This window comes from Dermacentor albipictus, chromosome 6 (assembly GCF_038994185.2).
Source record: "Dermacentor albipictus isolate Rhodes 1998 colony chromosome 6, USDA_Dalb.pri_finalv2, whole genome shotgun sequence".
NCBI lineage: Eukaryota > Metazoa > Arthropoda > Arachnida > Ixodida > Ixodidae > Dermacentor > Dermacentor albipictus.
Genome location: NC_091826.1, coordinates 118,600,112 through 118,611,010, shown reverse-complemented (window position 1 = coordinate 118,611,010; position 10,899 = coordinate 118,600,112).

Sequence of the window (10,899 nt, the reverse complement as noted above, 5' to 3'; positions counted from 1 at the left end):
TGCTCCCCCGCCAAGTCGGAGCTGCTACTTTACAGAAAAGAGAAGGGAGGCAGACCCAAAGATTGGAAACCAGTCTCTGAAAGCAGCATCAGACTTCGCACTTGTGACGGGGGGGTGATACCCAGGGTCGACGTTATTCGGGTCCTGGGCATGTTTGTCGAATTCAACGGCGGAAACGGAACAGCTCTGCGCAGGATTATCGCAAAGACGGAGAATGCTTTCCGCCTAGTTCGCAGAATCGCAAACCGGCATCGAGGCATGAAGGAAAGCAATCTTCTCAGGCTGATCAATGCCTTCGTACTCTGCCACCTCACGTACACGATTTCCATGCACAACTGGCTCAGAGCGGAGCGAGACAAGCTCAACGTTCTTATCCGCAAAATAGTCAAGAGGGCTCTCGGGCTACCCATCAGGACCCATACCGAGGATCTCTTGAAGCTGGGGGTACATAACACCGCCGAGGAGATTGCCGAAGCCCAAGAACGCACGCAACTCAGTCGCCTGGCCACCACAGCGGCAGGTAAACGAATCCTCGAAGAGCTGGGTTACCACCCTGCGGAATTCTCGATGGTCAGTACCCCGATCCCTAGGTGCATTCGAGACAAGTTCGTAGTGGCCCCTGTGCCCCGAAACGTCCATCCCGTACACAACGAGGGCCGACGCAAGGCCAGAGCAGCCGCCATCCTCAAACAGATCAAGCGACACGACATTAGCGCAAGCTTCGTCGACGCTGCGGAGTACAGTGACGGGAAGACCTTTGCCGTCGTTGTGGTCGACTCGAGCGGAAACATTTCCAATAGCGCCTCGATTCGCACTTCAGACCCCGGAATCGCCGAGCAAGTCGCCATCGCCCTCGCCCTGCTAGACGGTCGTGGGTCCGAAATATATAGTGACTCCAAAACGGCAGTTAGGGCTTTTCAAAAGGGTTGCATCGCCAAGGAAGCTCTTCGTCTTCTTAGCGGCTCGAGTCCACATGCTCTCGCAGACCATTCAATTCACTGGTTTCCCGCACACGTAGGATCGGTCGAGGGTGCTCCCCCGAACCTCAATGAATCTGCCCACGAGGCTGCGCGTGACTTCACCGACCGCGCTTCCTCTATAAGGGGCACTGACTCCCCTCCTATCTACGGTCACAGGGACGCTCCTGCTACTCACAACGAGATTATTAAATATTTCTACATGTCCAGAAGGGTCTTTCCACCCCCTCACCCCAAGTTGAATAGGGCGCAAGCCGTTTCGCTTAGGCTCCTACAGACCAGCACATATCCGTGTCTGTCCGCTCTCCACGAGGCTTACCCCGACGTGTATCGCGACGACGCCTGCCCGTCCTGCGGCCAGACCTCCACTCTACCCCACATGCTCTGGGAGTGCGGGTCGACATACCCCAAGTTCATCAAGGAGGAGTGGGACTCGCTTCTGCGTAGCCCCGCTCTAGAAAAGCAAATCCTGGCTGTCCGGCGTGCCCGCGACCGGGCCGGTGGGCTAGACCTGCCGGTCCCGACGTGGGACTAGCCGGGTGCGCGACGAGTTCGCGTCCTCGCCGGACCTACAATAAAGTTTATTCACTCACTTCACTCACTCACTTATGGCGCGTGTCAACCCAAGCGAACAAATACATTTATATATATATATATATATATATATATATATATATATATATATATATATATATATATATATATATATATATATATATATATATATATATATATATAGATAGATAGATAGATATATATATATAGATGGGACGTGTTGTTGACTCCGCCTCTCACAAGACAAAGTTTAAAGCATTTTTTTTGCAATTGAAGAGGGGCACATGTCCAGTGGTACATGCACGGTGACCAAAGTTGGCGTCAAATAACTTCGTCGACAGCAGACCTTATCCAGTGGCAAAGAGGAAATCAGTGACCCAAGTTGGCGTGAAAGAGATTCATTGAATGTGTATCAATTTGAAAAAGGTTTAGGCCAGTACTCGGTTTATTAATCGTGCGGTCTGTTGAGCTGTCAGTATTACCAGTATATAGGAAAGGCTAGAAAAATGTAACGTAGTTAGGAATGTCATTGATATACATTAGAAACAGAAGTGGTCCGAGCGTTCAGCGTTATGGCACACCTTTGTCAGTAGTTTTAAAGTTACAAAGGGTTCGCGAAGCCCAGACCTCTCGTTCTCAGTCAGATAGGTAATTTCTGATTAGAATGAGGGCCCTTCCCAATGCCCCTATTGCAGTGAGTTTATTCAATAATGTGTCACGTACGAATGAACAAGGGCTTTCTTTAAATCAATAAACAGAGCACCACATATCACCAATGTTCACGTGACCTGCATTAAAGAAATTCAAGAACAAGTGAATTCTTGCAGCGCCCACGGAATTCCAGCCTTAGTTCTGCGAGTCGAAAGGACAATATGTGAATTGACTACGCCACCGAGGCATTTCTCATCGCAGTCAACTGCATGTCGTGCATCATTTAACGCAACTAACGGGAGAGTGTAGTGGAATGGATCCATAGCTGTGCGAGGTAGCTGCACGTAAAAATCAGCAACCGAGCCCATTCTCATCGCGATATGTCTGAGAAATGTTATTCTGGACATGAAACGGCAATGATAACAAGACCGCAACGGCGAGAAGCCTCAAGAGGATGCAAGTGATGACATTAACTGGCACGGTGAGTACAGCTTCGGCGATGCCTTTCCAAGTATATAAGAAGTGACAGCAATAAAAAAAAAGAAAGGCGCAAGAATCCTAAATTTTGTTCGTTTGCTTGCTTTCTTGCTTGCTTTCTTGTTCAATTTTGAAGTAACGCTCAGTCTTGCTGTCACTGCTTCGTGCCATGGCGTCATCTGCTCTAAATGCTAGGAGACGCAAGCAGAGTTTCCCAACTGCACTGTGGACAAACTGAGCGCGTCTTGACAAACCTGTGCGAGCTATAAGAAATGATAGCACCCGGCTCGATGTTTATGACAGTCTGCTTCTCAATGCGAGGTTGCGAGCTCGGTTCCTGGCCGTGGCGGCTGCGGGGCGGATGGCGAAATTGCTCGTGCGCCGCACCTTCTAAACGGTCAGCATTATTCCGGTGGCTTCCGCAAAGGCGTCTCTATAATATTTCAACCCTTAATTGATGCCGTAAAGTCTCTCCATCAGCCACTCTGTCGACCAGTTATTCAATCGTGAGCGCTTTGATGCTGAGGAGTTTAGCCATCGCGAAGAGTGGCCTCGACTTTGTTCTGAACTGGGCGCATTTCGTGCCCAACGAGTTTGGAGCCGAAAATTCCTTTCCATCGCCACATTTACGACCGCAGTGACGGGCATCAGGTGCATGCTTCTAGTGAGATCTATGACGACTGTTCCTCCATCAGGAAAACGGGCGCGAATTCATCTTCTGGCTAATTACTGCCTCGTTCGCGCTCACGTTTCACGCGGAAAAGCGCGCAGACGGCAGGTTCCATTCAATACCAGTTTGGACGGGGCACTCGCTCGCCTTTCTCGCCGAGAATTGATTGGGAGCGGGCGCCTCGTCCGGCTCGAGGCTGTACAGAAGGGTGGATGTTCTCGGTGAAAAAGGAGGGTGGTGTCATCTGTCGATGGTATAAAGCAATGACGCCACGCACCGTCCTTTTGCTCTTACCGCGGTGGTTGCGCCTTATCATCTGCTATCGCAACTTCCAAAATCTAATTTGTCTAGCGACGTCTATTACAAACTAGACGCACTTGTAACTAATTTGAAATAAAAAGGCTATTACAGTTAAACAAAAGTCAACCCCGTACGCAAGCTCTACCTGACACTTGATAGTTAACTAGTTGCAGTTACGCTGCAAGTGCCGTTTAACTGCTTTGCTCGAGCGATCGAACATTGATTGCGAAAAGCGAAAATTTCAGTGACGTGTGTCTCGGAAGTTGCTTCCTCAACAGTTCACCACCTTGTCGGAACTTGAATGGTATGAATATCATCGAAAGACAAAGTTAATACTCCGTGGCAAACGTTAATATGCCGTCTGGTGCCAAATTACCATCTTTCCGCCCTCCGGCAAAAGAATTCACGCGACAGTTAAAAATGTGAACGCAAACTGACGTTAGCTGTTGTGCGGACTAGGCGTTTTCGCTCCCGATCTCAGGCTCGCGAAATCGCTTATGGGTCTGAAACTCCTCCTTCCTCCGTGACATTTCAGTGTTGTGACGTGGCAGCAGAACGCCTCTGCAGCCACCCATTCACGAAGGCAAAGACGAGGCGTGACCACTTGGAAGCAAAACTTCTAGAATACTGCGTGTTTAATAAACAGAAAATGAGACATCGACCCAATCGTAGCAGTTGTCACAAAAGAAACCCAAACGCCTTCATAAAAAAAAAAAGAAGCCTTGCAGTTGAAGAAATCTTCGTCCTGGTAAGGGCCTCCAACCCGGGACCAGCGCCTTTCCGGAGCACCCGCTCTACCATCTGAACTAACCAGGCGGCGCTAGAAGGTGGCAGGGCGAAGTTGCGCTTATCAACAACTCGAAGGAAAAGCAACAGTTTGACGTATTTCTGCCGAAACCCCCAAGGCGGAGAGAAGTAATTAATAAAGGGAAAATGAGACATCCACCCAATCGTAGCAATTGCTGCGATACTGTCATGCGATGCGCGCACCGCGTGTACCCGCGGTGCGCATAGGGCGTCACCATTTGGTAGTGTTGCACGAAAAGCAGGAAACCGAACTCGCATCACGCGACTAATTCCTCGTTTCTCATTGGCGGAACCACCTTCGACTCGCAGAGACGTCCAACGATCGTGGCGCGCTGGCAAGGTCTGCGTAGAGTTACTGTATATGCTAACATTTGGCAGCATATACAGTAGGTCTCGGTCTGCGCTACCGACTGTGATGTCAACGAGGACGGCGGGAAGCTAATGCTTCAGAATGTTGGCTGGAACATCAATGTGCGTTTCAGTGCAAATCTTCAGCTCGTACGTCGCGAAACTGGTGCTAAGCGCAGTGTTTCTCGCAGACGGCTGCGTTTTCGCACCGAGAATTTACTAGATGGATGGTAAAACTATCAAATAAAAAATTTTCAGTGAAGATTACTTAACTCTTTCTTTTTTGGCCTCAATGGTATTGACAACTAGCCAGCACGTGTCGTGAGATCTTGGTGGAAATGAAAATGCCACGATTTATATGGGTAGAATCGAACATGCTATTCGCGATTTAAAGAGTACCTGAACCATTCCTCGGGCTTGGTGATAAATAAACAACAGTACGCGGATAGCGTATACGCTACTGTGAACATCTGAGCCAAATTTTTCGGTCGTGCGCGACGCGTGGAGCTCGCAAGCGGAGAGCGAAGTCACCTTTCTTTTTTTTCTTTTTTTTTTTTGCTAACGCTCTCTTTTGAACAGACGTCTGCTCCAGACTGTTTTCTATATGCTTCATTTCGTAATATAGCAGACTCTCACATACGGCTGCTATTGGCCAATAGCTGACGTCAATCAAAAAGGGTGTTCGGATCAGCGCGCTTCTACTTACTGTTTGTATATTTATCGACGCAGTGTAACAAACAGGCTGAACTACGCGAAAGCCTGCTTTCGAATTTCGACAAGAATCATGTGCTGCCGCGGAAGAAGCCGACTACCGTCTACTCGCGCTCAGCCGTGGCCACCCGCGTAGGAATTAAACTTTGGCCACCCTGCTTATCGCGTTACGGTAGCCGTCGCGTTTCTCTAAGTTCGAGTACTTTTGAATACTCAGCTAACCGCGAACCACGCAAAGCTTGAAGTCGGACCACTGGCCCACCTTGGAAGACTTCGCTTCGTATTGAGCTTTTGACCGCGCTACAAAAATGCGCAAGTTGGATGCGGTCACTGCCCGTCGGTCAAGCTGGTAAAGGACAAAGGCAGTCAAGCACGGTCAAACCACGGTAAGCACGGTAAAGGACAAGCACTGTCAGACCGGAACGCGTATGAGCGCAAGCACGCGCTCGAGCCCAAAGCAAACGCTGCGCATGCGCACTACAGTTGCACGTAGCTGCGGCCCGTAACGAGTCCGCTGTCGACGCGCACTGCGGGTCGCTGAGGACAACCGCACTGGACTACGTTCGGCGCGTTGTAGGCGGCTAAATCGGAAGTAGTGACATCTACGTGAACGTGCCAAATCAAATTTGAATTGCGCGCCACGGTGACGTTCCGAAGGCGGAGCGCTGTGGGGACGCCCCGCTCCGACATAGCCTTCGCATTGCAAGGCATTGAAGGAGAGGAAGCGTGGCGTAGGGGATCATGCGCGACCTTTCGTTGCCAATAACTTCGCTTCTGCGGAACGCACTAAAGTATTTCTTGCGGTAAAGCATTTCTGAAATGGTCTATTTTAAGTAGATATTCATTTCTCAACTTGGATCAAAAGTGGTTCAGTGCCCCTTTAAGTAGAAATTTAACTTTAAATTTGCGCTGAAGGTGGCAAAAACGGCAAGTGGCGCCAACTGGCCGTGAAGTATTGGTACTTCGGATGTAACATGTCCGACTACCGCACGTCTGCTGTAAGTCGGCTGTTCTTAAGCACCGCATTTAATATTTCAGTACGTATCTCATTAGGCGTTTGCGCGTCACTATATGCGTACTACGAAGTAAAAGAAATGCACCCTAACGAGCGACGCTGCCTTCGTGGTAACGACGGGAGCGGGCAGAGCTGTACAGTGCATCGCGGCGCACATGCATGAGGGCTACGGTACACGCGCGAGTTGGTACCCAGAATTCCGTGGTCTCTGGGAGACACAAAACGCCGTCGACCAATTCCGCCACAAACTGGTGCCAGCATTGCAATAACAGCACGACTGGCACGTCCTACCACTAAGCTTGGCGTCGCTAGAAAAAAAGCCTAGCGCATGCAGCCACCAAAAGCAGGTGCTTAGAGATCAGTTTGTGTCACTAATCTAATTTTTTGCTAATTTGGATAATGCCTATCATTGCAAAAAATAATGCAGCACTTCAAAAAACATGAACCGCAGGAAGATCGCCTTGGTAAAATATTACTTTCTTACAGCTAGGGCCGCACTTTGAGTCTACTTCCCACCAATGCAGGCGCATAATCACTGTCGCGCTCACATATCAATGTTTGCGGCATGTTTCTTGAGCACGACTACATCCTCAGTGCAGTTCAGAAAATTCCGATAAATATGTTCCACGGCATTTTCAGCGTTACCATTGTATTATTGGATGGTCAGAACGGTAAGCTTTGCGTTACACTAAAAATTTATACAGAAATTCTAAGAATTGTCTACAAATGCGTAAGCATTCTTTGGCTCGGCTGTCACTTAGCTTTTGATTTTGCTTCCCCAAATTTCAAGTTTGCCCATTTAAATTGGTGCACTCCTAAATTTAAAACTGACCCACCCCCAAATTTGACGTTGGCCTACCCGCAAATTTCAATTTGGGCCACCCCTAGTATAAGCTTCCCCGTGCATTTTCTATGGAGCCCTATGTGGACCTATGAATATGGTTACACGCCTTTTGCGCCACGGACACGATTTTGCTAACAAAATTATCTTCGATAATTTTTCGTTTTGGTTTCAGAGAGAGAGAGAGAAAGGCAAAGGAAAGACGTACAGGGAGGTTAACCAGAGATTATCTCCGGTTGGCTACCCCGTACTGAGGGAGGGGCAAGGGGATGCTATAGGTGAGAGAGAGAAGGATTAAAAAGAAGAAAAAACAAAGAAAGTGCACACACACACGCAATTGTTCCTTATGACTTATAAAGCTACGAAGTATCTACATTTACACTACTATAACTATTAAATGTCTTCGCAAATTACGCATTTTTGTGCAGATGCAAGGCATAACAATTTTCGCGTGACAGACAGATTTCGCCAAAGAATTCTTAGGCACTGAAAATCGGCACTACTAAAATTGCTTGTCGCCCTCTTCACACTTTGCTGACATATGCACAATCACAAATACTTCGGAACGTCTGTGTGTGAGCGTGCTCGCGTGTGTGTGCGCGCACGGGCACGTGCGTGTGCATGCCAAATCAATTTAATTTACTTTCTTCACACGCATCCGGAAACAGCTTTTTTGCCGGAATGCTATCGTACCACCTCATTTTATCGTCATTTCATCAGTGAACAAATTGCTGTCTACTGAGAATCCAGCGGCAACCTAACTTACAACATATTCAATGACCTCTAAATGAGCCAACGTTAAACTAATGATTATATCGCCGGTCATTTCGCAAATTAAAATGCCCGCCACTCCTGTCAGTCCAACATAGTCAGCAAACGAGTTGTTATTTTACCTCGAAGTCTATTCCTCATAGTGGGAAAGAGGCGCCCGTGAAAGACCCTGTATATATGCGTGAACCAATCGAATTGGTTGTTTCTTCTTATCGGTCGCAATTTCCATGCAGCCTTGTACTCCATCTTACCCAGTGTTTCTCAAACTAGAGGTCATGACCCCCCCCCCCCCGCAAACGGGTAATGAGCCTTTTTCGGGGAGTCATCGAGCGTCCAAATGTTCGTAAGTTCCACTTGCCGGAACAGAAATTTATTTTAAGTCTCTGTGCCCGTAATCTTTCTACGCTGTTATCTCTAATTCTACACACACACACACACACACACATATATATATATATATATATATATATATATATATATATATATATATATATATATATATATATATATATATATATATATATATATATATATATATGTATATATATATATATATATATATATATATATGTGTGTGTGTGTGTGTGTGTGTGTAGAATTAGAGAGAACAGCGTAGAAAGATTACGGGCACAGAGACTTAAAATAAATTTCTGTTCCGGCAAGTGGAACTTACGAACATTTGGACGCTCGATGACTCCCGGAAAAAGGCTCATTACCCGTTTGCGGGGGGGGTCATGACCTCTAGTTTGAGAAACTATATATATATACATATATATATATATATATATATATATATATATATATATATATATATATATATATATATATATATATATATGTGTGTGTGTGTGTGTGTGTGTGTCACCCCTGATATGATGTTTATTATACAGAGCTCTCTCTGCCGCCGTGAATACCTAAAATAAATCAAAATGAAAATATATCTGTGTCATTGAAAAAAATTCGTAAACTTTCAAACGTTTATAAAGGTGAGAAGGTCATGCTAGGTTTGGAACTACTAAAAGGAGTAACGTACTGGAAAAGTTCGAAAAACACTGATGCAACCAATTTGTGCAGTGCAGCGAGAACTACATGCGGCGCATCAGCCGAGCAGCAATCAGAGCCAGAAGGCATCGTTCCGTTAAGCCATTGATTGGTCTGTGGATGATAAGCAGCAGTCTGTGGATGTGGATGACGGCAACATGGCTTTTCAGCTTGCCGATCTTCTTCATCCCAATCGAAGTGAAATGACTATAATTTATAGTGATAGTATAAAGCACGTTGTTCACGATTTAAGCAGTAATTATAATTTTAAATTGGCAAAGAAACTCCCAATAACCAGTGTGTCGTGCGAACTCGCGGTGTAGCTTTGGTACTTCGAATGTAATATACGAGGTGACTGCACGCAAGTCAGTTGTTGTTAAGTACCACATACTTATTGCCTAAATTTGCAGTTCGCATATTATTAGGGTTTTGCCCTTTATCCTATGCTTACTACGAAGTTAAAAATAATCCATGCTAGTGAGCGGCGCTCACCTCTATGAATTGAATAGCGGCGCACGTTATTGGTGTTGGACGCATGCGAAATTCTGAGCATGTGCGTGAGCTAAAATCCTTTCTTCCAGCTCGCTCAGGTCTTCGAGAGACAGCATGCTTCGGAAATAAAGAGTGTACGCGTGGATGCTTCAACCCGTTGAACTTCGTCATTCCACCTTAGAGAACCTAACTAGCCTTCGCTAAAAAAACACCCGTGACTTGTTGTAAGCAAATGTTGTTGGACAGGAAACCACGACATCATGTGGCTATTATTGTAGAAATATTTTAACAATTCGAAAATCATGAATCGCAGGAACAACACTTTGATAAGCAGGATAATGCTTTCTCACAGCTACGACCAAACTTCCGTTTGCCTCCCACCAATACCAGCGTATAATCGCAATCGCGCTCACCTATCACTGTTTCTATCATGCATCTAGTGAACGACTACATCCTCACTGCAGATCGCAAAAGTCTGATAAAAAATTTCCACGATAAAAACTTTTCCGCGTTCCCACAGCATGATTCGACACTGTCACCAATAAGATCGCAATAGCACTAAAATATGGCTACCACAAATACTGGCCATCAGTCCCTTGAAGGGGAATAATCGTGGTGTGAAAAATTATATTAGTGGCTCGTTATTTTCACGCTTGCGGGCTAAACGTTCCTGCTCCTCGTCTTCAGTTAGATTAGGGTAGCGCTGCCTGGCTGTTGTGGCGCGTGACGTCCAAGCGACGCTCGCACTCTTCGCTGGAGGCATGTTTGCTCTTCAAGAGCAGGAGCAGTTGTGGAGAGCGGCGCCCGCGGTGCCCTATCACTGCATCATTGAGCGCACGCCTCCTCGCCAGATGCACGAAAGGTAGCTGTGCCTCTAGCGTCTCAAGGGGTCGGAGCCTCGTACTTTGTTGCGGGTGATGTGGCTTTCGAACGCAGTGGAGCCAGGAACCCCGAACTATCGCATCTCACCTTAAGTGAACATAGATAATACATAGATACATAGACAATGCTAATTGTCTATTTTGAAACTCCTAATTTAGCTTATCACTGCATACTCGTTACGCAAACAAATGATTGAGTTTTATTTAAAATTTTATTGTTTAAATACTGCAGATATCCTTACAGTTTTTGGCTATTCTGGACATTGATAGGTCTGGCATAAGATTGTAGCCTTATTTTGCCGGGTTTGTAAGCGGAAAATTTTTTTTAAGCTGAACTGAAAAGTTGGAAATGACTTTGCATG